Source organism: Sus scrofa, chromosome 13 (genome assembly GCF_054392235.1).
Source record: "Sus scrofa isolate SSC_HxYL_T2T_F1_AM1 chromosome 13, Sscrofa_HxYL_maternal_Yorkshire_Landrace_v2.0, whole genome shotgun sequence".
Taxonomy (NCBI): Eukaryota; Metazoa; Chordata; class Mammalia; order Artiodactyla; family Suidae; genus Sus; species Sus scrofa.
Window position 1 is genome coordinate 68,763,461 of NC_139395.1, and position 26,567 is coordinate 68,790,027.

The following is a 26,567-nucleotide window of genomic DNA, read 5'->3' on the forward strand; positions in this document are numbered from 1 at the left end:
AGCTTCCTCGGGTCGGGGGTAAAGACAGCAGCTTCACTGGAAACCTTCACACCTCCTTTCTCTCCAGCCATGGCCCTTTGGAACTGTACTATCATTAAGTCAAGGAAAAATGGGTAATAATGAAGCAAGAACAAAGCAAAACAAAACAAATAGAGACTGTAGTCTCCTTTGCTGGGAACTGTGTCCATGTAGAAAAGGAACTGGGAGGGACAGAACCTCATGTTCCCCTGAGGGCTCAGTGGATCCTTAGCTAGATCTTAGAAAAAGATGTGACTGGCCAGAGGTCACATGACCAGAAGGTCAAACTCTGGTTACTAATGATGATATTTTAAGCACCTCTGGAGGCCTTGTGTTTGAGAAATCCATTAATACTGTTTAATGTGGTGATGACACATGTGGGAATCCTTGCACTAGTGCCTGGGTCTGTGATCTTTTAGTAATATCCTACCTCCTGCTCTTCCACCTACTTCCTCTCAGCTCACACCGTGGCCCTTTGCATCCTCTGGGTCTTCCAAGGGCTGTTTGGTTTCTCGATGTTGGAGTTCAGGTGGTTAAGTGTGCCTCTCCCTCGGTGGGATGGAATTCTCTTTCTGCTGTGGCTCTCTGAGTTTGTCCATCCTCTTCTGTCATAACCTTGGGCTCTCACTCACCTATGGGCTGTAGACTTCTTTGCTCTCACTCTTGTGTGTGTGTGTGTGTGTGTGTGTCTTTCGTCTTTTCAGGGCCGCACCTACAGCATATGGAGGTTCCCAGGCTAGGGGTCTAATTGGAGCTACAGCTGCCAGCCTACACCAGAGCCACAGTAACACCAATCCAAGCCGCATCTTCAACCTACACCACAGCTCACGGCAATTCAGGATCCTTAACCTAGTGAGTGAGGCCAGGGATCGAACCCGCAACCTCACGGTTCCTAGTCAGGTTTGTTTCTGCTGTGCCACAACCGGAACTCCTGCTCACTCTTGATTACCCACCTTTCCTAAGGTGAACTGGCTTTCAGAGGCAAATGACTCCCAGGTGTAGTAGAGGTCTGCCAGTGGCCAAAAAAAAAAAAAAAAAAAAAAAAACACTGGTAAGAGAGAGGCTCCAAAGGAAGAGTCTTAGGCCTGATAAGGTTACTCAGTGATAACATCTGCTGGTCCCCAGTTTCCTTCTTATGTGAATCCCTGGAGCTGTCTTCTCTCTTCCAGACACACATTCCTTCCCAACTTGGGGAGAAGGACAACACATTGAAAATCTCCCCGCAGGAGGCAACAACCACCACACATGGCTTCAAAATCCCAGCTCATTCCTGGGGCGGCTGCTCTAAATAGCAGTGCTAATGCAGGGAGGAGGGGTAATTTCTTTACACCCAAAAAGGGCTATTTTTATTACATCCCAAGAAAAGAGAAATTAGGCCTCCACTCACGGCGTCTGACTGCTTCTGGGTCCAAGAGACCAAAAAGGAAACGTTTCCTGTTGACAAGAATTTTCGAGTCTCTCCCACTGGCTGTGTTTACTTTTTCCTGACTTTTGTTGAAATCACTGCTTTGGATCTGTCTCTGAGGAGGATAGGGACTTGCCACATGAACTCCCACTAGCTTTTTAACCACCTACCTCCGTGAGGGTGCACGGCTCCCAACCCTCCACAGGTGTGCTGGCAGGTTCTGATTGAAGCGTAACATTTATGTTGGCTTCTACCAAGGGTCTCTGCTTCACCTTCTTAGTTCTGCCCATCAAGTCTGGGGGGGATTTCCATAAAGGCTATAGAACAAGACAGGAAGTCGTACTTAGATGTGTAACATGTAGACTCAGAGGAAGAGCAACATGTTATTTATTTTTCCCTGCAAGACATCCTTTGGTGCAATAGAATGGGCTTTGGGAACCTCGTAGTCTCCCTGGATCCCCTCTTCTCACTACCCTCCTCCATCCCAGTCCCGCCAAGGGCTCCACACCTGTGTCCCCCGTTCTGTTCTTCCCCTCCCAGGGTCCTGACTCCACGATGAAATAGTAGCAGCAGTTCTGTCCTTGAGCATCCTCAGAGGGAAACAGCTAAAGGAGAGAAACGCTCCTTTCTTTGACAAGACTGTGATGCATTACAAAGCAAACAGAGACTGTAGTCTCCTTTGCTGGGAATTGTGTTCATGTAGAAAAGGAACTGGGAAGGACAGAACCTCATGTTCCCCTGAGACTCCTGATGCTGCTCCCACAATGCTTCATGCAACGTGGAGCTGAACAGCAGGACGTCGTGGCATGGAACAGGGATGCAATTTACTTCAAGGACCGGGGACGAGGGATGGCCTTCCATCCAACCAGCACTAACCAAAGAAAAGGGTTACAGTATCTCGGCGAGCCTTTGTCCAAGGAGTATGAAGACGATCGAGGTTATGGTGAGAGGCACCTCAGACGTGACCTGTGCTACCAGGTGACAAAGCCAGAGTGTGATAACTGCAGACGTGTTTAGAAGAGCTGTAAACACTATGGGGTGTAATTATAGTTGGCCAGTTGGGTGCTGAATTAAGCCCATTTGGGTTTAATCTCACGTGACATCTAAGCCTCTGGTCAATATTCAATGAATCTGGTGAAACTCCAAAAGGATTCACTGAAGTAAATCCAGACGACACCCAAATGCCAGCAGAGGTGCCTCCGTGGGTGTGTGTCCTGCAAAGCCACACGGGGCTCTGCTTTTAGAAAGGACTTGGGCTCTGCCGTCACTTTTTTTTTTTTTTTTTTTTTTTTAATATTTTTAGGGCCACACCCTCAACCTAGAGATGTTTCTAGGCCAGGAGTCCGATCAGAGCTGCATCTGACAACCTACATCACAGCCATAGCAACAGGCAGAGCCACATCTGCAACCTACACCACAGCTCACGGCAATGCTGTGTCCTTAACCCAGTGAGCGAGGCCAGGAATCGAACTCATGTCCTCATGGGTAATAGTCGGGTTCTTCACCACTGAGCCATGATGGGAACTCCCACTCTGTTGTCACCTTTTGAAATGCATCATGATTTTTGGTTTTTTTGCCACAACATGTGGTGGTTTGATGTAGGATCTCAGTTCCCAGACCAGGGATTGAACCTGGGCTGTAGCAGTGAAAGCACTGAGTCCTAACCACTAGAACAACAGGGAACTCCTGACATTGGAATTGTTTTTCCTTTTTTTAACAACTGCACCAATGGCATATGGAAGTTTCCGGGCTAGGGGTTGAATTGGAGCTGCAGCTGATGGCCTACACTATAGCCACAGCAACAGCGTTACCAGATCCAAGCCGCCTCTGTGACCTACACCTCAGCTTTCAGCAACACAGGATACTTAACCCACTGAGCCAGGCCAAGGATTGAACCTGCATCCCCAAGGGGACTCTATTGTGTTCTTAACCCACTGTGCCACAACGGGAATTCCAAGCATCATAATTTTTTAAGAAGGGGTCTGCATTTTCATTTCGTACTGGGCCCCGCAAATTACACAGCTGGTCCTGAACACCAGGGATATTCATTGGATTTCCCAGAACTTGACTTTGGGTTACACTTGCCTCTCCTTTCCATGAAAACAAAACTCTGGTAATGGTACGACTGTCAAAAGTTAGGAACTGGACAGCCACACACCTGGTGAGCCCAAAGGGAGGAACGGGCCCTCCCTGTTCTGGTCCAGGGGTCTCAGGAAAAGGAGGTTGAAGGATGAGGGTGGGGACTGTGGGGGGACCAAGTTGTGCATCCTCAGCTGTTTTATTGGAAGCCAGGGTGCCCTGCAATGCCCCACACTCTGGTGGCAATATTCATCCCTCTGCCAGATGCAAATATCAGAAACTTCTCTGCCTCTGAGTCTTAGGGAGTCTATTCCATTCTGCTCGTACGGCCTGAATTTAGTGGTTCATTGTGAAGACATAGTGTCCCCCAGCTATAAAGGACATGATTAGGACAACTGGGGAAATTGGAGTATGGACTGCATATCACGTAGCATTGTTGTATTAGTGTTACGTTTCTGGGACGTGATCGTGGAATTTCTGGGTGTGCAGGAGAACGCTCCGCGTTCTGGTAAACACGTGCTAAAGGATTTACAGGTGAAATTTCGTCACCTCTGCAATTTACTTGCAGATGGTTCAGAAAACAGAGGAAGAACAAACATACCTATTTACATACATTTTATCAGAGTTTTGTAAAAGAAAGGCATGGTTGTTTTAGAAATGTTCCCCACTGGTGTTGAAATATATACATATTTTTTCTGAATATATTAAATAATATAAAATAAAAGTATAATTATATGACATAAGATCTGTATATGTGTATAAAAATACAAATATATATATATTGAAAAAGAGGGAGACGGAAAGAGAAAGCAACTATGGGAAAATGTTATCAGTTGGTGAAACTGGCTGAAAGGGTATATATAGTTTTTCAAGTTTCTTTTGGTTTGAAATTTTTCTCAACAAAACGTTGGGAGGGGAAGTACGCTATCTCTCCCAGCGAGGTTATCATCACAGGAGGCAAGACCCTGTCCATCTGTCTTGGTTTGGGTTTCCCCAGAAGCAGATCCTGAGATAAAGATTCAAGTGCAAGTTGTTTGTTTAGGGGGAGATCCGGGAAACACCAGTGGGGAAGTGAGAGGCGAGGAGGCCGCTGATAAAGACAATGTTTCCCCCTCACCAGCTGACATCCAGAGCAGAGGGAGCCCCGTCCCGCCCCTGGGGAACTCTGGAGCCCTGTAGAACATCCCAGAAGACTGCTGGGGATTTCTGCACCAGAGCAACACACAGGCCTCAGGCTGCTCCCGTGCGTGGTGGCTGTGGGCTGGGCGACCGCCACAACCCCAGGAAGGCTCCCCATGCTTGGCTAGTGGGCCAGGCTCGGCCATGGCCTTGGTGAGGCTGGCTTCCCCTCCTACCTCCCCCATCCATTCAAGTCACCCAACCGGTTTCTACCTATGTCCAAGGAGCCAGGCCCTGTGTTCGGTGCTGGGAAATTATTTACATGCATTAAGACAGATCTGATCCCTGCTCCCACAGATGCACGAATGACGATAAATGGGTGGCGACAAGCGGCAGAAACAAACACACAGAAGCCAGGATAGAGAAATTGACAAGAGTGGGAGAGTTACAATCAGCCCTTCAGCTAGTCCTCAGACTTTTACTGAGCACCTACCACGTGTTGGTCACAATTTTTGAGATGGGGATATATAGATGAAACAAGAATTGTAGGCCCTCTGGCAACTTAGGATTTTTTTTTTTTTTTTTAAAGAAAATATCTAATCAGAGTTCTACTGCTGTAGACAGGTGATGAGGCATTGAAATCCAGCTGCAGAGACAGTGAATGGCCCCATCATTTGCATGTAGTTAGAGAGAGTGTCCTCCTCCCCTCCTGCTGCATCCAGGGTACTAACCCTGCCTGAGAACGGACCCGGTGGAATGTCCTTAGGAGAAGTGAATTTGCTCCTGATACAGCTGCAGCAGAGGGTGCACTCTGCCTCCATTCTTGGGACCAGCTCTTCTGGATGATGGTGTGGCCCCTGTGGGAGCCCTGATGCCCCGAAGGCAGAGGAGGGGGGGCCCAGGTCCACCTATAGACATCACACAGCTTCTACCTTGCCCAGCAAACATCTCTGAACACCTGAGAGTAGAGACATCAACCCCACCTGGTTCCATTCCCTTCTAGACACCAAAGTAGTATGTGTACAAGATTTGTCATTTAACTGATGCCAGCAGAACATTGTGCAGTTTTAGCATTAAGCATAGCACTCTTTAGTCACGCCACTGTCCGTCCATCAAGAAAAAAAGACCAGAGATAAGCAAGGGGCACAAGCTACAGACATCAAACCCTGGGATTTGGGGAGTTGTGGCTGTTGTTTAAAAAAAAAAAAAATGAGGCAAGAGGTATAGCTTTGAGGATTGCAAACCTATTGTTCTGAATTGTTTTTTTCCCAGCATGGTGTGGAACAGATCCTTTTCTTTCGGTCAAGCTTGTATTGCTTTCCTGTAATTTGGAGGAGGAGGGAAACAAGCACTTTTTAACAAGAAGCCTGGGGAAAGACAGCAATCTGGGCCGTGTGCTGGGTTCTGAATGGTGCCAGGCTGGTGGTGGGAAAGGCGGCAGCCCCACCCATCAGCTCAGCCCTACCAGGCACTGGGCCAGCTCCCGGCAGCCCCAACTGACCTCGCGCTGGACTCCAAGGCCTCCTCAAAGCTTCTCCTCCCTCTCTTTTGCAAGCACTCTGTCTCTGGGTCCTGTGGGCCCCTCATCTGTCTGTCCACGCTGTGCATCTCACCCCCACCCCCGCCCCATGAAGCTGGCCCAGGATCCATGCTTCCAGCTGGATGTCAGCCCCCCTCCCACCTCTCCCCACAGCAGTCTCTGGAGCCTCCTACAACACAATCTGCTTGTGAGAGCCTCCAGCGCTCCCTGCACTCCTCAGCACGAAGCCCTCACTCCTTGGCATAGCCTCGGAGCCCCCGATGCTCCACCTCCCAGTCCACCCTCTCCCTTCCTCTTCCAAGCCACATCCAGGCAGACCCAGTGCTCCAGGCAGACCCAGGACATGGAGAGATGTCCACAAATGCCCTTCCCTCTGCCTGGAAAGAGCTTCCTTCTTCCAGTCTTTCTCATTTTTCCAGACCTTCTTTCCACTGAATCTATTTTTCCTCCTCTTTCTAGACTTGGCCTAGATGTCACCTCCTCTAGCTAGGCTTCCTTGAGCCTTGACGCATGGGTGAGCTGCTGCTCCTGCATCGCAGTCCCACCTCACCAGCAGGGCACGCATCCCCCCACGTCCACCCTGCTCCCCGGCTCCATGTCTTAGCTTTCCTGACCAGGTCTCATAGAGCTCCTGGTGTGGAACACATGCTCAGGAAATGTGGGCAGGATACATGGATAAGCAAATGCACGAACTTTTGTTAGGCATTTGGTCCACCTGAAGTGGGGTTCTATGCCAGTGCTGGCTGGGGTACAGTCCTTACATTGGTTACAAATTCGCTACCAGTTAAGTTTAGAGATTGAGAGTAAGGGTTTGGAAACCTTTATAACAATTTACCTGAGTATTTTCATGTCTGCTCAACCTGTTTAAAAAAAAAAAATGCTGGCCTTGTATTTTGTTTGTCTCTGCTTTATAGATTTATATGTGCTTATTTATTCATTTATTCACTCATTTGTCTTTTTAGGGTTGCACTCGTGGCATATGGAGGTTCCCAGGCTAGGGGTCAAAGTGGAACAGCAGCTGCAGGCCTACACCACAGCCACAGCAACTTGGGATCCAAACAGTCTGCAACCTACACCACAGCTCACTGCAACACTGGATTCTTAACCCACTAAGCAAGTCCAGGGATGGAACCTGCCTCCTTATGGATGCTAATCAGAATCATTTCTGCTGAGCCATGATGGGAACTCCTATATACACATTTTTAAAAAGTAATTTCTTTTGACTATATTTTATGCAAGTATTGGTCTGTAGGGGATTTGGAAACTAAAAAAAACTGGTCCAACACCCCAGATCATTTAAGAAATGCTGTTCTACACCCTTCCTGGAATGACAGAATAGAAGTGTGTGTGTGGTGTGTATGTGTGTGTGTGTTGCTGTGGGATGGGGGGTACAGGAAAAGGAAGGATTAGAAGATAAACCTTGAGCTCCCACTGTGGCGCAACAGGATCAGCAGCGTCTTGGGAGCACTGGGGCCAGTTCGATGCCCAGCACAGCAGGTTAAGGATCCAACATTGCCGGGCGCTCCATTTGCCACAGGACAGCCAACAATGGGGTGCAGGGGGGGAGATAAACCTGGTTGAATCAGCATTTGCAGGGAATGTTTCTCCATAGGATGTTGTCAAAAAACTTTCCCAGAATCAAACAGCTCGTCACACGGTCTCCTGAACCCTGAGCCCTCAAAGGAAGAATCTGTTGTGGCTATTAAGATCATCTTGTTCACCTAACTGACTCAGACAGCCCCATGTCGTGGGGCCTATGCCATCAAGATGTCCCTCCCACCCCCACCGGAGACATGATTTTTAAATTTGTTTCCTCACTTTCCCCAAATCTGGCTTCCATTAGAGAACTATTTCCCAAATTAACCTCTGTGCCCTCTCCAGTAAAGAATGCGAGAGATTTCCACCAGCTATTTTCTCCTGTTTCCAACATGCCACATGTGTTTAAGAGGAGGCAGCGATTTCCAGGCGAGAAGTGGTGGGGAGGGATCATTTCAGCAAACATTCTTTGAAAATCGGCACAAAGTTGTGGTGTTTTTTTTTTTTTTTTTTTTTTTAATGAGAGGCACCCCTTTGCTCCCCGAATGGTCTCTCACGTTGCCATCCTGAGGCCAGTGCTTAAATGATGCTGAGGAATTTCACATTAAATCACCTCCCAAGTGCTGAGCAAGTGGAAAAATGATGTCCACGGAGCCAAGAGGCTATGTGGTAGGGGACCAAGGTAACGGTTGAACTTTATCTGTATTCGTGAGGAGAGATCAAATAAGTCACCAGTGGCCCCAGCAACAGTGAGTTATCATTCTCCACACTTGTTAAGAAAAAGGTCAGAACACAGGGTGGTGATCATGCATTCAAAGCCCACATTCAGTCTCCCCAGAAACGTGTTTTTTCTTAGCCATGGCCTCTGAAATCAGACTCACTGGGTTATTTCTTTGAAAGCAGGGCTAAACACATGTTGGTGGAAAAGTCCAAGGCCCAAAGTATAATTTCAGAAACTCTGAATCGAGTTTCCAACTCAGGCCTTTAGTAAATGGACACTGACTGTGAGCAGAGAAACAGAAGCACTCCTCTTCTGGAAAGGAAGTGCCGCCATATTCCCATTCCTAGAGCCACATCCTGTAGTCACAAATCTTCTATACAAACTCCGGGCTTGGCTGTGAGATTTGATTGGAAAAGTGCTTGTGCCCTGGCACTTGCCCTCTCCTGCTGCCCCTTGGAACCCTAAGTCTTCCAGGGGGACAAAGGTGGGCTCAGCTATTGGAGAAGGATAGGCTACATGGAGCAGAGATTAACCATCAAGTCCAACTAGCCTGCTTACTGCCAGATTATGTGAGGGAGGCCCTGCTAGATCAGGCAGCCCCACCTGAGCCTCCACCTGACCACAGAGACCAGTCAAGCCAGTCCAGAAAAGACCCACCCAAATGATCCACAGAATTATGAAAAATAAGTTAGTTACTTTCACCCAGTAAGGTGGTTTTCAGCCTAGCAAAAGCTAGCTGAGATATATCTATTCATTCTTCATTCACCCATTTGTACATTTGTTCATCTAAGAAATATTTGTTGAGCACCTCCTGTTGGGTCACTGTGGTAAGCATAAAGGCAGATGAGCCTCACCCAGGACTCCCTTGAAGCCAAGGATATAGCCTAAGTGTTTCTGAATCCCAGGACAATACAGTCTAGCATAAAGGAAGTACTCAAAAACTTTGACTTGTAAACACGTAATTTGGAATAAATCCCAAGGGGGAGAATTATAGATCTTAGGCTTTGGAAGTGCATATTGCTTGACTCAGCAATTCCACTTGTGAGCATTTTATTGAAGGAAATATTTTCAGGATGTGTGCAAAAATTTAATTACAAGGATGTCCTATCATAGCCTTGCTTAGAGTGGCTTCATTTGGTTTGATTGAAAATCCACTGGTTGCAATAGTGGTTTGGTCTCTATGAGAATGTGGTTGAAAGTAATATGTTGAAAGTCATGGGTATGGGTAATTGTGGTCCATGGTGGGGTAGCTTTCTGACCTTTTTGTATCTTTAGACACAAAATATTTAAATATTTTTCAAAAAATTTGAGGTTTTCCCCCCTGGTTTTTACATTTCAAATTCTTTTTCAGTCAATTAAGTTTGCTTTGGGGCTGGTAATAAGCAGCCGAAAATAAGTTTTATGTCTATCAATAGGGAGTTGGTTGGGTGAAACTGGAGGCATAAAGTGGATATTCATCATTATATGTAATTTGTTTGAGATACAGTAGATATATATGTCTGTGCTTACATAAAAGATGGTCAGGATTGTCCAGAAAACCAGAAGACAGAGAGACCGAGAGAGAGAGATTTTTAAGAAATTGGCTCAAACGATTTGTGGGGGCTGCCAAGTTTTAATTTGTGACAGGATAACAGGCTAGAAACTCAGGTAGGAGTTGATAATATTATCTTGAATATGAAATCTGTAGGGCAGGCGGGCACATGGGAAACTGAAGCAAGATTCCTATCTTATAGTCTCAAGGTAGAATTCCTTCTTCTCCAGGAAATCTGGGTTTTTTGATCATAAGGCCTTCAACTGATTGAATAAGGCCCACCCCCATTTTTCTCCCCCTTTTTAGGGCCGAAGCTGGGGCATATGGTAGTTCCCAGGCTAGGGGTCGAATCAGAGCTGTAGCTGAGGCCAACACCACAGTTGCAGCAAAGCAAGATCTGAGCCACATCTTCGACCTACACTGCAGCTTGCGGCAACGCTGGATCCTTAACCCATTGAGCAAGAACAGGGATCGAACCCACATCCTCATGGATATTAGTTGGGTTCTTAATCCACTGACCCACAATGGGAACTCCAGGCCCACCCAAATTATTAAGAACGATCTCCATTACTGAAAGTCAGCTACAAAATACTTTCACAGCAGCATCTAGGTCAATGTTTGACCAAACACCTGGGTCACCAAAGCCCAGCCAAATTAACACATAAAATGTAACTAGCATTGTTGTGATATGTTAAAAAAAAATCTGGTTACAAAAACAGAATAATTTAGTCCTATTTTCAAAGATAAAAATAAAAACATATATGTACAGAAATGAGAAAAGCTATATAACAATATGTTAACAAGAGTTGTCTGTGGGAGGGCTGATTAATTATGGGTCTTTCTCCTCTCTGCCTGTCTGGTTTTTCTGTTTGGCCTGCAAAGAGAAGGCTTTGCTTTTGAAAGAAAACAAACAAAAGGGAACACTGAATTAAAGCAAAGGATCTTGCCAATGCCTTTCAGCCAGAGACCACCAGGAACATGCCTGTCATTTAACAAGCTGGTTTATTACTTGTTGGAATGAGGGGGAATGCACTCCATGGATGTAAGAAGGAACCTAGGATCAGAGCTGAGGGGGGTGGGGTCACAGCTCAGTTGCGGGGGGCGGGGGTGGGGGGGGCTCTGAGGAAGGAGGCTCACTGGAGACGGGACGCTGTCAGAAAGCAGCGATTCTACCGTAAGGTATCATAGTACATTTTCACTATAGAGAAGTGGACTAAAGCTATAAAGCACCCATAAAACAACATCGGCCGAGAGAGAGATATTTGGTGCTTCATGGGATGCAGTGACCTTGATTGCAAAATGATCTTGTCTGATATCGATGTTCTGTGAGATCTTGTCTGACCAACAGGACAGCAACATGGCTGTGCGTGTCAGACCACTTCCTGAATGTCAAAGCTTGCTTTTTTTCCTTCTCACTCTGGATAGGGATGAGAGTAGGAACTTTATTTGCACTTAAAAACAATCAGTTTTGGAGTTCCCGTTGTGGCTCAGCAGAAATGAATCTGCCTATTATCCACGAGGACGCAGGTTCGACTTCTGGCCTGGCTCAGTGGGTCAGCAATCCGGCATTGCCATGAACTGTGGTGCAGGTTGCATACATGGCTCAGATCCCATGTTGCTATGGCTGTGGTATAGGCCGGCTGCTACAGCTCCGATTCTATCCCTAGGCTGGGAACTTCCACATGGTGCAAGTGTAGCACTAAAAAGACCAAAAAAAAAAAAAACACAAATTAGTTTTATTTTTAGTAACTGATTCTTTTTCTGTTTATTTAACCATTGTGTTCCTGAAAGTTTTTATGTGTCAAATTGAACCAAGATTTTTTTCAATCACTGGCCCACAAGTCATAAATCTTGTGTGCTCTGTACAGGCAGAAAGTGTTTGCATCTTTTCAGGTGATGTTTGGGTAGGTTGTTTCCTTCTTTTTTTTTTGTTTTTTTGTTTTTTTGTTTTTTTGGTTTTTTGTCTTTTCTAGGGCCGCTCCCGAGGCATATGGAGGTTCCCAGGCTAGGGGTCCAATCAGAGCCACAGCCACTGGCCTACGCCAGAGCCGCAGCAACTCGGGATCCAAGCCACGTCTGCAACCTACACCACAGCTCACGGCAATGCCGGATCCTTAACCCACTGAGCAAGGCCAGGGATAGAACCCACAACCTCATGGTTCCTAGTCGTATTCGTTAACCACTGTGCCATGACGGGAACTCCTGGTTGTTACCTTCTTAATCCAACTCCAAACAGAGCATCACTGATGGGAAATAAGAAGACATTTAAAAGTAGGAAAGCAAAAAACAAAAATTTTACATTAAAAATAGATGACATTGCTGAAAAATGCATAAAAATTTGCAAAATCATTCCAGGCAAAATTTCCCCCTCACACACAAAAATCTCCTCTTTGTAGAAACACAGGGACTAAAAATTTTCGTTATCAATGAATTCAACATCCCAACCACACTGACAGCTTAATCAATTTGCTTTTGGCCAAACTGCCTTTGACCAAGTTGTCTGATCAGATGTGTAACAGTGAAACATTGGAAATAACCTAAACATCCAATGAGAAGGTTAATAAAACCTGCTCTCTAAATCATGGTTTGTCAATGGAACAAATGTCATGCATTCATTTAATGCAATGTAAATATGCATTTATTGCAAAGGGAGTAAATGAATTCTTCTGAACACTGAAGAAAAGAGTTTCAGGTACAAATAAGCCCAGTTTTGTTGACCATGTAGCAAACTCTAGGAATTTCACCCATAGGGACGGACATTCTTTTCTCTTTAAAAATCACCCACTCTCTACTGTTTATTCAGTTCATCAAACCTAGTATTTCCTCAATATTCTTTCCTGGCTATTTCAGAATATAAGTATCAAGCAGAAAGAAAATCTACTCAGTTCCAAAATGGCAGGAGAGAGTCCATGGCTGAACCTCCCAGTCAATCTCCAGAAAGAAGAAGCTGACATGTCAGCATGTGTAACCCAGGAACAAAATGCATTTTCTCCGTGAGACATTTTAGTCTTTAACTAAAGCATGATGCCCTCCTTTTGCTGGACTTTGGTTTAAAAAAATTTGGGTGGGGAGGAACAGCTTTATGGAGGTAACTGCCATTCAATAAATTGCACATGGATGAGCTGGGATATATTCAGGCACCCATGGAACTAAGTCAAACTATCATCAGGATAATAAACATATCCATTCCCTCCAAAAGCTTCCTCGTGCCTTTTATTCTCTTCTTTTCAGCCCATCCCAATGTCCTCTCTGGCAACCACTGATATGCTTTCTGTCACTGTAGATTAGTTGGCATATTCTAGAATTTCATATTGTCGCCAGTGTCAGTAATTCATTCCTTTTGAGTGCTGAATAGTATTCCATTGTATGGAGGTAGCACATTTTGTTTATGGATTCATTGGTGGATGGATGTGGGAGATTGTTTCCAGCTTGGGGCTGTTAGAAATAAAGCTCTTATGAACTTTTGTGCACCAGTCTTCATATGGACAGACTTTTGTTTCTTGTAGGTGAATATGATCGACCCTCAATATCTGCAGGTTCCATATCCCTGGATTCAATCAACCACAGGTCAAAAATATTCAGGAAAAAAAATTCTGAAAGTTCTTAAAAAGCAAAACTTGAATTTGCTACACAGTGGCAACTATTTACATTGTATTTGCAACTGTTTACAGAACATGTACATTGTGTTAGGTATTAAAAGCAGTCGAGATGACTTGAAGCATACAAGAGGATATGCATAGGCTATATGCAAATAATATGCCATTATATAAGGGACTTGAGCCTCCATGCATTTTAATATGAGCAGGGGGTCCTGGAACCAGTATCTGTGGATTCAGAGGGATGACTGTACCTAGGAGTAGAATGGTTGGGTCATATGGTATGTTTCACTTTTTAAGAAGCGGCCAAACTTCTTTTAGAAGGGATGGTACCATTTTACATTCCCCTCAGCAGTGTGTGAGGGTCTGGGCTTTGCTTTTGTTGGTTTGTATTGTTTTTGTTTTTGTTTTTAAGTCTTATTGAAGTATAGTTGATTCACAAGGTTGTGATAATTTCTGCTGTACGACAAGGTGACTCAGTTATATACATATGCACATCCATTCTCTTTCAGGTTCTTTTCCCACATAGATGATCACAGAATATTGGGTAGAGTTCCCTGTGCTATACAGCAGGTCCTCGTCGGCCAATCATTCCACATACCTCAGTGTGCATAAGCCAATCCCACACCTCAAGTCCCTCCCTCCCCCACCCCCACTCCCTTTGGTAACCGTAAGTTTTTTAAAGTTTGTGAGTCTGTTTCTGTTCTGCAAATAAGTTCTTTTGGGCTTTGTTTTAAACCCAGATAGAAAGCTGTAGAAGGGCTGCTCTTTACATAAGCATCTTTAAGAGGAGACTTAGGTGGAGGGCGGGGACAGAATAGTTAGGCGGGAGCCAGCAGTGGGTCCACAAGGAATTGGGAAGAGCCAGTTCGATGGGAAGCAGGTGGGCTCTGCATCTATCTATCCCTCCCCCGCCCCCGCCCCCATGCTCTCTGACCCTGCTTGGGAGTGGGTGTGGGAGAGGAGGGGGAGAATTCCACTGATGCCTTGACTTGATGCAGTTGTGTTGGTGTCAGTGCATACTTGTTGAATGAATAAATGAGTGTCAAGGGAGGCCAGAAGGGAAGGGGCATAGGGCTCGGGTTCTGATGAGTGAGACTGAAGAGCTGGCAGAGGAGGAAGAGTGGGAGTGAGGTGGCTGGGCTGACACAGACTCTCGTCTTACAAAATGCCCAGAATCAGGATTACAAAGCCTTTTCATTGTCAGCAAAATGAGGTCCCAAGGCTTCCATTCTCAATCCTGCAAAAACAAACCGCTGTTTTTACATCTCACAGTTAAAAAGATATTTGATGTCTCTTGAGCATGTGGCCAGAGAGTTTCCTGATGGGAATACTTGATGGGATGTAACACAAAGAATAAGCCCAAGGAAGAGCCTACGTGACAGGATATCTTCTCATGGCCCACCTTCCTTCCTGGCCTACCTTCTAGACTCTTCTGCACCTGCAGTTTTACTTCACTCCATTCTCAACTTCCAGCCTCTCCCATCCTTTGGATTCACTGGCTCTGGGATCCTCCCTGGCTTCTTAGTTGCTCCATCCAATAGCCTTTCTCAGATTCAGGTTCCTGCTCTCATGGCTGCACTTGGTCCTGCCCCTCACCTCCTCCTTCTGGAACTTTCTCTCTCCCTGTGCTGCAAGCCAGCATCCCTGCAAGGATGACTCTGAGATACACATTAGGGGTGCTCTCAATATCAACACCCACAGAAGCAGAAACCTCATCTGAGGGAGAAGCTCAGCTGTGAATAGGTCTCCGCGAAGTCCTCAACAAGGACCCCCCGGGGAGCTGTCACAGCCATTCAGAGTCCCAAGTTGGAGCAGAAGGGCCAGATCCGTATGTTCCCTGGGGACCCACCATGGGATGAGGGCTGGAAAGAGGGGAGTGCTTGGGTGAAGCAGTTTTCTTCAGCCAGAGGCCACTTGGGCAGCATTGCCAGCAGCTGGGGGAATCAATCCTTCCCTAACAGGGGGTCTGGGCAGCACAGGACAGCATGTGCTAAACCTGCCTTTTCTCCAGCTGCTCCTTCCTAGTCATGGTTGACCCCTTAACCATGGCCTCAGGCTGTGGCCTTCTGCTCTTTCTCTATTTATAATCTTTTTGTAAGACGCTAGTAAAATGAAGAACCAAGAAGAGTGACTAGTATTCAGCGAGTGCTTACTGAGAAGAGAGAATAGGCACTAGGCTAATTCACTATCTCACTTAAGTTCACAGAAACCCATTAAAGTCAGTGGTATTAAAACTCCATTTTAGGGAGTTGCCGTCGTGGCGCAGCGGTTGGCGAGTCTGACAGGGAACCATGGGGTTGTGGGTTCTATCCCTGGCCTTGTTCACTGGGTTGGGGATCTGGTGTTGCCGTGAGCTGTGGTGTGGGTTGTGGATGCGGCTCAGATCCCGCGTTGCTGTGGCTCTGGCGTAGGCCGGTAGCTGGGGCTCCAATTCGACCCCTAGCCTGGGAATCTCCATATGCCGCGGGAGTGGCCCTAGAAAAGGCAAAAAGACAAAAAAAAAAAAAAAAAAAAAAAAAAAAAAAAAAAAACCTCCATTTTATAGTCAGAGAAAGTGCCAGAAGAGTCTTCCTAAAAAAAAACAAACAAAAACAAAAAAACAAACTGTTTCTGCTGTGTTACGTCCTAGCTCAAAGACCTTGGATGACTTCCAGTTAGTCAGAATAAAAAGCCAGTCTCCTGAAGTTCCTGTTGTGGTTCAGCGGGTTATGAACCCAACTAGTATCCATGAGGATGGGGGTTTGATCCCTGGTCTTGCTCAGTGGGTTAAGGATCCAATGTTGCCATAAGCTGTGGTGTAGATCATAGACAAAGCTCAGATACTGCATTGCTGTGGCTGTGGCATAGGCTGGTAGCTGCAGCTCGGATTCAACCCTAGCCTGGGAATCTCTGTATGCTGCGAGTTCTATCTTAAAAAGCAAACAAAAACCAAAAAACAAAACCCCAAAAGCCAATCTCCTAAATCAACATCCAAGACCCTCCACAACATGCCCTGAGCTTGATTTTTTGGGAAATATTTCATTTCCATCCTGCCAAACTGGTCTCTTTGCCTTAACCTGGTTGCTGCATCCTGCTTCCAGACTAACTAGGTTTAACTGACTATGTAAATCCCTGCATTTGTCATTCATTCACTTCTTCGCTGGCTCATTTATTACAGACCTAAAACACACACGAGGCTATCTGTGTACCAGGCACTGACAACACAGTGCTGGCCGGACATGGCCCAGACACTCATTTGGAACCACATACTCTGAAAAGAAACATGAGCACTACTCAAACACTGGCCAAAACTTTGACAAGTGCTAAGAGGGAGCCTCGCGGTTTGTTGAGAGCCTGAGGGACATCTGACAAGAAGTACTGGGGACCTTCCAGGAGCCAGCTGCCTTTGGAACACCACGGATATGGCCACTTATACCAGCTGCCCCTCCCATGTGCATATCTCATTTTCTTCCTGGGGCCCTGCCTAAGCATTCCTGCCTTTGGGGCCCTCTACTTCCTCCTCTGGGCATCTAAATCACACAGGCATGTGCTTTTTCAGTGTAATATCAATGTTAAGTCTTATTGATACTCGTTATCATTTATTGGAGGGCTCATTCTGTGCCAGGTACTCTATATGCTCAGCATCGCTCAGTCATTATAATAACACAATTGCTTAGTCATTATAATAATCCCACCAAAACCCTGCTTCTTTTCATTGCCTCCACTGTCTTAGTTCCTCCGGAAACTTACCCTGAGCAGGGACTCCAGGACAAGGCATTCACTGGGAAATTGAAAGAAATATGGGCAGGGCAGTGGAGAATGGAGTTAATAAAAGGCAGGGTATCAAGTGAGTTGGCCCTGTGGGAAACTAGAGCTGAATCCTAAGGGGGAAATTCTGAGAATGGATGGAGGACTCGCACACCTCAGAGTCATCGTACCCAAAGGGACGGAGTGGGGGTATTTATTTACCAATTCCATCAGACATGGCTTAAGAGCTGGGGGGGTGTGGCATTAGTTCCTTAGGCAATTCTGGCCCCTTCAGGGGCAGATGAAGTGGTCATGACTAGACAAGGCAAGTCCTCGAATAAAGAAGCGCAGGTATTAAGGGGCGCCGGAGCGGTAAAGTCATGGGACCCGCTGCTCCCATATTAAAGACAAGGAAATCAAGGCTGGAAGAAGCTGGCCTGAGGTCACAGGGCCAGGAACTATCAGCACCAAGAGTCTTTCTGGCTCTGAAACAATCTAAAATGCCCCGTGAAAGGCATTATCTTGCCTTATCCTTCAGGAGCCCTTACAGCTCTTCCCACCGAGGAAGAACACAGTGGAGATTCCATAGGAGCTTCCTGATTGATGAGCCTTAAGGACTAGGAGTTTCTGTGAACCATAGAACAAGCACTTCAGTGTGCCTCCTTCCTGCGCTAGAGCAGGTTTCATGTCTGGGTTTCCGAGTAAGCCCAGTGCATCTCAGATCCCTTGTCACCACATCCCCTCTGGGACACGGTTCTGGGCAAATAGGGGAAACTGAGGTAGACAGTCCTTGAAGGCTTCTTGCAAAGTGGAGGCCAAAGCTGGAGTCACTCGTCCCTGGCTTCCACTGAAATCCAAACACCCACCCAATCCTTTTTTTCCTTCCATGAAATTCCTCTAACTCGATTAAAGGAAAAAAATCAATCAATTTACATGGTAACAGAAAAAGACAGGGTCATGTATAAAATATTCCCCCATCTGTACCAGAGGGCATGGCCTACACGCTTCAAGAGCACAGCCAAAGGCCCTGGGGATTTGTTTTTCTTTCCCTGACCCAAGGACTCTGATCTCTCACTTAACCTCTGACCTCTTCAATTCAGATAACCAGGAAACTGGCAGCTGGGGCTGGGGGCGCTCAGAACGCCACCCTGCTCTGCCCCGGGCTCCTTCTGGCCATGGAGATGGAACAAAGGGAGGCAGGGGCCCCCACAAAGCACTTTAGAGCCCCAGAAGCCGGCTCCCAGTCCTGTGGCCAGTCCTGCAGGGACCTCTGCTCTGTAACCACTTCCCTTCCAGACCCCTCCACCCAGCAGTGCAGGGGGTTGCCTCATTACTGCTAATGCCATTTAGAGCCTGCTTTGTGCAGGAGGGGGAAAAAATCATCAAGCGACATGAAGCCCGAGCTTTGACTCCATTTGCAAAATTCAGACTGAAGCAGGCTTCACCTCAGATCCATGACCTCCCTTCAAAACAAAACAGGCTGTGTCCACCCTCCTCCCCGCAGCAACCTCAGGCTTCATTTCAAACAGGGCCAGAGCCTGGATTTTTAACAGCAGCTACTTAGAGGTGGGTATGAGCCACTTGTTTGAAATCAAATCAGCTGTGTTTTTATTAAACCGTATATTTTCATTCTTGCCAGTGAAGCAAGGAGAGGATTTATGTCCTCTCTGGTGTACACCCTGCGAAGTTCCTTGGGAAGGAGAGCTGCACATCCAGCCCAGGAACCCCCAGCTACCCCATTCCCAGCCCACAGCACTGCGGCTGGCTCCAGAGCTCTGTTGCAACCCTGGAAACAGTGCATTTTAAAGACCTCCACAACCACCCCCCCCAAACTCATTTCTAAATGAAGGGCCCTTTGGTACTTTCTCCCCCACTCCTCAGTCCCCACCTCACAACTCCTCAGGTCCCCAGCTCTGTGGCTGCTCCTCAAGGCCACTTGCTGGTGACTTGGCAGCTGGGCAGTGACCACCACGGTCATCTGCGTCTCGAGCTGGATGACTACTTAATCTCTCCTCCGGCAAGAGGCTATTTGTTGCCCGCTAGACAATTAGACTGTCTTAGTGACAGACATTTCTTTGCAGCCTCCAGTTCCCAGATGCATGTGGGTGGGCCTTTCATTCATTCATTCATTCATTCACATATTCATTAACTCACTTATTCATTCATCCTCTTGGAACAGTGAAGAGCAGCCTGTGCTTAGTTGTCAATGATAGTCACAGCCAACATCCACCAAAGCCTCCTACTATGTGCCCAGGATGGAAGATGAAAGAAACAAGACCCTGGAGGTTCCCGTCATGGTGCAGTGGTTAACGAATCCGACTAGGAACCATGAGGTTGTGGGTTCGATCCCTGCCCTTGCTCAGTGGGTTAACGATCCGGCGTTGCCGTGAGCTGTGGTGTAGGTTGCAGATGCGGCTCGGATCCCGAGTTGCTGTGGCTCTGGCATAGGCTGGCAGCTACAGCTCCGATTCGACCCCTAGCCTGGGAACCTCCATATGCTGTGGGAGCAGCCCAAGAAATAGCAAAAAGAAAAAAAAAAAAAAAAGAAAGAAAGAAACAAGACCCAGCCCTGAACTTCACGGAGAGAACGCTATCAGAATATGGTTTTCCACCCCCAGAGATTCTGCTTTAATTGGCTGGGAGGGTGCCCAGGTCTGCATCATCAATGCACAATTACAGCTTCAAACACTGCTCTCTGGAGGGAAGGGCAGGTGGCAAACAGCTAAACCCTAGAGTGAGGAGGTGCTGTGCCAACAATTCTGACTGGGGTCTAGAAGGCTTTCTAGGGGAGCTAAGACCTAAAAACATAAACCAGCAAGGGCTGGGCCAAGGTACTGGGAGGGGAAAATGGGAGGAGATTCTAGATGGGAACAGCACAGGTAAAGGCCCAGACTGAAGACAGGACAGGCAGGGGCTGTCATCCACAGGAGGGATTTGAATTTTGCCCCAGGGAACTGTGGAGCAGAAGAGGGAGATAATTAGGTCTGCATTTTCCAGCACTCCTTCACCTATAGAGGGAGGGCAGCCAGAAGGAATCCAGGTGAGAAGTGATGGTAGCCCAGACTAGGGATGTACTGGTCTGATTTAGTTTACCACCCCCAGGAGCAGAACTTAAGAGATAGTGTAGGCAGATGACAGAGTTGTCCCACATAAGGAAGCTGGGGTATCTGCCCACCAACTCCTATCTGGCATTGGTCCAGAGCTACTCCTCAGAGGGGTTAAGCCCCTGCATCCTGGCCTGCCTGCCCTCCACCGCCAAGACTGCTCCTAGCCAAAGAAAGGTCCCCAGCAGAGAGTCTCAGGCACTGGCAGCTAGAAGCCAGCCACATATGGGGTGGGCAACAGATGATGAGTGCCAAGAGGATGCACAGGGGCTGTGACTAGGTCTTAGGGAATGAAAGATGGAGGCCAATTATTCCTGGGAGAGGCTGGTGAGTATGGCATGATGGATGGGTGGGGATGGGGATCAGGAGGCAAGGAGAGATGCCAAAGTAGGGCGGGCCACCTTGCCAAAGGTGACCCAGAGAGCAGCCAATTAGAAGTGAAGCAGAAACCCTAGAGTGAGATTGGCACAAACACAGGCAGATGCCAACCAACAGCACCGTGAGTGTTCTCAAGGGGCAGGACTGTGGATTGAGCTTCTCAAGTTTCTTGGATTTTTGGTTTCCAGAAGGGAGGAATCAGTATTATCTGCAGAAGTTTAGGTTTCTGGCTCAGGAAGAGGTGTGGCTGGCTTTTCAGAACACAGCTCTAATTCTGGTCCACCCCCCATCCACACCCTGCCCTCTCCTCTCCCAGGACATCATCTCTGATTTCATCTCGGGTTCAGGTCTTCTCCTTGGCTCCCTCCCTTGTTCAATCAGCTGCTGTGTTGGTGATAAATTAAGTGGAAGCCAGGCAAAGAAATCCACTCAGACCAATGAGAGTCGGGGAGGCCAATTTATTGGAAGGATACAGGGCCTGGGAGGGAACTGAGGACAGGATAATGCAGCCAGGCTCCCTGCAGGTACAGAAATAGGGATCATGAAGACCTCAGGAGTAGAGAAAAGGCTTTTCTTATTTTTTTCTCCCTGAAATCACACTGGCGCTTATGTTTTCCTCTCTCTCTTCAACTGTTCTACCCCTCACTCCCCTTGCTTTCTGCTACCTCTCCTCTGGCATTTCTCCTTAGGTGAACATGTATCCACCTCAACCTGTGCACACTATATGGCCTCTTAGTTTAAGCCAATATAAGTGAACTTCCATCTTTGTGTCTCAATTGCTAATTCTCGGAGGAGAATAATCTGATTGGTAAGTAACTGAAGACCCATCTTAAAGTGGCTTCAGAGAAAAAGCAAATTTAGGGGCTCAAGTAACATAAAGGTGAAGGTAGCATACAGGCATAGCTGGATCCAGGGGCTCAAGCTCTTTCGCTGGGAGCACCAGCTCTCAGCACAATTTTGCACCGTGTTGGATTCATTCTCAGGCAAGTTCCTCCAGGTTTACATCCTCTAGTTTAGCAATCTAAGTAGAAAAAGGGCTTCTTTCTATTAGAAGTTCCAGTCACATTCCTAGGGTTGACTGAATGAGCCAGCCGGGATCACAACCTCATTGCTAAACCATTTGCTGTGTCCAGTGGACTGAAATGCTGATTGGCCAGATCTGAGTAACATTCATGCTCTGGTACCAGATGGACTAAGAATGGGAGAAGGACGTCTCCCCAAAAGGAAATGAGGTGGTTGTGTCAGGAGGAGGAGCATGGAAATCAGCAGGCGGAGTACACAACCAACAGGGACGTGGGGTGACACCGCCCCTTCCGATTCCCCTAAGGGCTCTGAACAAGGCAGGGTCCTTATGACACTATGAGAACTAAAGCTGTCACCAAAACCTCCAGTCATTTTACCTGAGCAGTCTTTCTGAAATCCACCTCAGTCTCTCTAAGGCCAGGCACCAGCCAGGGCTGACTTGGTCGTATGTACCCTTACAGCCATTAGAGCTATTAAAATACTGCACCACTGCCACATCTGCTGGTTAGTATCCACTAGCCTGAGTCCTCAGCTCCCTGCTACTCCACCAAACCAGGGCACCCAGGCCCCAGTCCTGGAACCCCCAGATCCTGGAACCCCCAGATTTCAAGGGCCTAGCAACTAAAGTGTTAGCGGTGAGCACATCAGGGGCACCAAGGTCTTGCTCCAGCCCCTTCTGATTGGTTGATTTCAGGACATACCAGGCATCTCATTGCCCTTGGCCCAGTAATTAACTCTTTCAAATATCACTCTAGTCCTAGCAACAGCTTTCTCTCTGTTCTCCTTCAGGCCACTCTGTCCCTTAAGACCACAGTCCACTCTTCACAGCAGCCACCAAACAGCTTCCTAAACCATAATTTAAGCTACCCACTAGCCTCCTTACCCGATGTGTCAAGTCCTAACTCCTTATCAGGCCTCAGCCTGCCCCCTGGGAATCTGGTCCCAAAGCCTTCTTCCACCGCACCTTCCCATTCACTCGCATTCAAACTGATAGCCTTCCCCTGCAAGCAGGCTTCCTCATGCTTCTCTGTCCTCGCTGATCAGTTTTCTCTAGCTTTCATTTATATGGGGCTCAGGAAATGCCTAGCACCAGCTTGGAGTCGGAGACAGCAGCAGGAGGCAGAGAAAAACTGGACAGAGAGATGCTGTGCATTGTAGATACAGCAGCTCAGCCTTGGAGAGCTCCCCGGAGAAGGAAGGTTCCTGGAGAATAAGTAGGAGGCTGAAGGTCTAGGTCACTGGGATGAACTCCAGGAAGCCACCTTGCTCTGATTCCCTGGATTCCAGGGCTCCACAAATAAGCTGGAGCCCACCTTCAATTTACCAGGCGCTTTCTCCATGCCCGTGTGACCTGCAGTGACCCCTTCCCTGCAGATCTGATGTCACCCTTCCAGGCGGTGAGGCTGTGCAGAAACCGCAGCTTCTAGAGAAGAGTCACCCAGCTCATGAGCAGCACAGCCGGGATCCCCACCCAGGCTCCCTCAGTGCTACTCACCGCTGTTTCCTGCCTCCTATTTTGATAAGAGCGTCTGCTCCACACCCATCGTTAGAAAATCCAAGGGTCTAAGAGGACTAAGAAGAATAATCTGGCTTCCCCATAACCCTAGAGGGGTGGCTGGCTGGCCCACTTCAGGGAGCCAGGGGCCACGGGCTGCAGCTTATACACAGATAAATACGGTAATTCTTTTCCTCCACCTCCCAGCAGGAGCAGCAGCGGGGATATGAATTGATTGTCAGAAGCTGTTTAAGGGCCTGTGATTGAGGAGATGATCTGAGATAAGCTGCTCCAGTGAAATAAAGGCCAACAGCTGCCTGCTTCCAGTCAGCCGCTGCGCTTTTCTAAACGTTTTTCTAAAAGGCAGCACCCACGCCTACCCTACGCAACCCCACCCCTGGGAGGCAGGGAGCTCTCTTGCCTCACTTTGGGGGAGGGAGATCCTATTTAGTAACAGATGAGATGTTGAGGACTAAAACGCAAGGGTGCCAGAAAGTGCAGTAGCTGGAGCTAAATGCGACACTTCCCTGTTCTTTGTGGGTCTCCATTAGAAATAAGAATTTCCTGGAAATCTTGGGATTGGAAGGAAGGAGGGGTTGAGGGAAACTCAGACCCATCACAAGTCTAAGCCTATGAAACCCCTAGGCTTCATGTAAAGGTTTTGCACATAATTAGTTCTTTTATCTGAAATTCCATCCATCCTCCATTCATTCACTTCTTCATTCATTCGACAAATACAAAATGCAGAAAAGCTTGGGGTTTGACAGATGGGTTCACCGGGTTGGGGCACTTACTAGCTATGACCTCAGGCAATTCATCTCACCTTTCTGAGCATCTGGATGCTATGACCCACCCCACAAGACTATTGGAGGATTATTGAGATAATGCCCACCAGGGCCTGAGCCCAGTGTCTGGCATATAGCAAATGCTATAGTGCTCCAGGGGGCCAGAGAGCTGCTTGACAGGTTTCAAGATGAAATCACAGAACTCCTTAAAAAGCCCCCCATCTAAGACACTAATAACTATGCCGTAAAGGAGAAGGTGTTCATGTTATAAAAGGCACTGAAAAACTGACATTGCAAGAGATTGCTTCCCACTGAAAGAACTCGAGGGGATCAGGAGTGACATTTGAGCTGAACCTTAAAGGCTGGGTAAAGAGAGAGGGTCTTCTTGGGAGGAGGGAACAGTGCAAACAAAGGTATATTCTTTTTTTTTGGCCACGCCCATAGCATGTGGAAGTTCCCAGGCCAGGGATCAAACCGGTGCCATAACAGTGACCCAAGCCTCTGTGGGGACGATGTCAGCACCTCAACACACTGAGCCACAGGAGAACTCCAGAAGATATATTCTTAGGATCTTCTTAGGCCAGTAGGGCTCATGACCAGCAGCACCCAGGAGCTTGTTTGAAAAGCAGACTCTCGGGCCCACCCCAGACTCACTGGATCAGAATCTGCATTTGAACAACCAGGAGGTTCAGGTACAAAGTTAGAGGTGCTCAGGGCAGACATCTGCGACCTCTGTGACGTGCCCTTCTGGCAAAGAAAGAGGAAGAAGAGAGCTCCCTGCACATTTGGGCTGATGGCCAGGGTGCACAGATGTGCCCACGTTGGGCCCTGGGCTGGGGCAGGCTTCCCAGAACCAGAAGCCCCCAGGTATGAGGGGAGCAGAGACCCAGAGGCACCTGGCAGGTAAATGTTTCGGGCCAGAATGTCCTCTGGAGCTGCAATAGAGCCTGTTGCCTCAGAGGTGGAGGCAGACCTGGCCACTCACCCTCTTATTCACTTATTCCACGAGGCTTTCATGGGCCTGACCCCATGCCAAGTTCTGCCCTAATGATGGTGTCACCCTCAGGCAAGTCCCTTGCCCTCTCCGCCCTCAGTTTCTCTACTTGTCAGGTCCAGTTCAGTCTGTGTGTATGAGACACAGCAAACATGTCTGTCCTTCTCCCTGTTGTTCCCGGCTCTCCCTTCTTTCCTAGGTGCTCCACTCCCACGTCTCTCCACACCGGGGTCCATCCCTAGAGCCTGGAAGTTCCCCAAACTCAGAGGAACCTCTCCAACTTAGGCCGGGGTCTCAGAAGCAGACCCCTAAATGAGAATTCGGGTGAAAGCAATTTAGGAAGTAGAGGAGCGGATGCAGACAAAGAGGCTCCATCCTGCAGGGCAGTGCTATTGGACCGCACGCTCCTTCATCGAACACTTCCTTTGCGCCAAGCACCGCCTACACATTGACTGCGCAGAACCTCATTCCACCCAGGGGACAACTCTCTGAGGGCTTTTCAACTTTCCTAATGGGCACCCCCAGCCCACACACCACCACTACTGCTTTGATCATTCCTATTATAAACAAAACGATTAGCATGTATGGCAGACTCGAACTATGAAGCCAGAATGGAGAAAAGTCTCGGGAGAGCCAGAGCACTTGAGGAATCTTCACCCCATCGTGTCTTCCAGACCCTCCTTCACCGCCAGGGTTAAGATAGTTATCCGGAAGACGGAATGATTTCACTTTCCAAGCACTTGCACTCGGACTTTCTATTGGCCCTCTTGCAGGCCTGGAAAATTCTGTGCAGCACCAGAGATGTACAAAATCGTACAGACTGAATTTTACGGTGGTTTAAGGCATTTTTCAAGGGTATTTTGGACTATACATGATTTCCAGCTGACGTTAGAACCTAACCCTGTGTTAAAATGGAAATCTGTGACACAGTCAGTGCTTCATCACACAGATACAAGAACAGAGGCACAGAGAGGGGATATAACCTGTTGGGCATCACGCAGGTCATCAGGGAGTTTGCAGGATGGCAAAGTGAGGCCACATAGGTACCAAGTATGTGTTTCTGATTGCAGAGCCGCACTGTGCCTGATGCAGAAGAAAGAGGAGCAGGCGGTGCTTTCTGGAAGCCCTAAGGGGCCTGGTCACTGTGGACAGCGCTCTGAGCAGCCCTTGGTGCTGCCCCTCCTCGGCTCCTCCGAGAGGAGATAATCCTTCATCCATCTTTTACCCAACCTCCTGTGGTCCCTATTGGCAGCAGCTGCCTGACACAACCTCTGAGAGATGCTTAAGACTCTGCCAACCCAGTATTTAATGCATGCAAAGCCTTTTCCAAAGAAGTCACTTAAAAAGATTACAGAGGACAGGATCACCCCTCCCGCCTCCAGCTTAGGGAGTCTTTGCAGCTGGCCTGGAGCTAAGCTGAGGAAGCAGAGTCTTTAGTAGCCTGAAAATAAAGTGAGCCTTCATTTGAGAAATCACTCAGAATACCAGCTGCAAGGGCTCTGTTCATTGATTCA

The 26,567-nt window shown here is 47.6% G+C and overlaps 1 protein-coding gene across 5 annotated transcripts in view; it reads right to left on the reverse strand.

Moving 5' to 3' along the window:
* Positions 1-26,567, reverse strand: part of SHQ1 (SHQ1, H/ACA ribonucleoprotein assembly factor) — a 287,083-nt gene that overhangs the window by 38,034 nt on the left and 222,482 nt on the right. For 3 of the 5 annotated variants that reach the window (XR_014823534.1, XR_014823530.1, XR_014823532.1), the window contains 2 exons: positions 1,594-1,740; positions 972-1,027 (listed from right to left, as the gene is read on the reverse strand). The gene's annotated coding sequence lies outside the window, so the exon portion shown is untranslated. The remainder of the gene's footprint in view (positions 1-971; positions 1,028-1,593; positions 1,741-26,567) is intronic. The other 2 variants (XR_014823536.1, XR_014823533.1) reach the window with 1 other exon arrangement.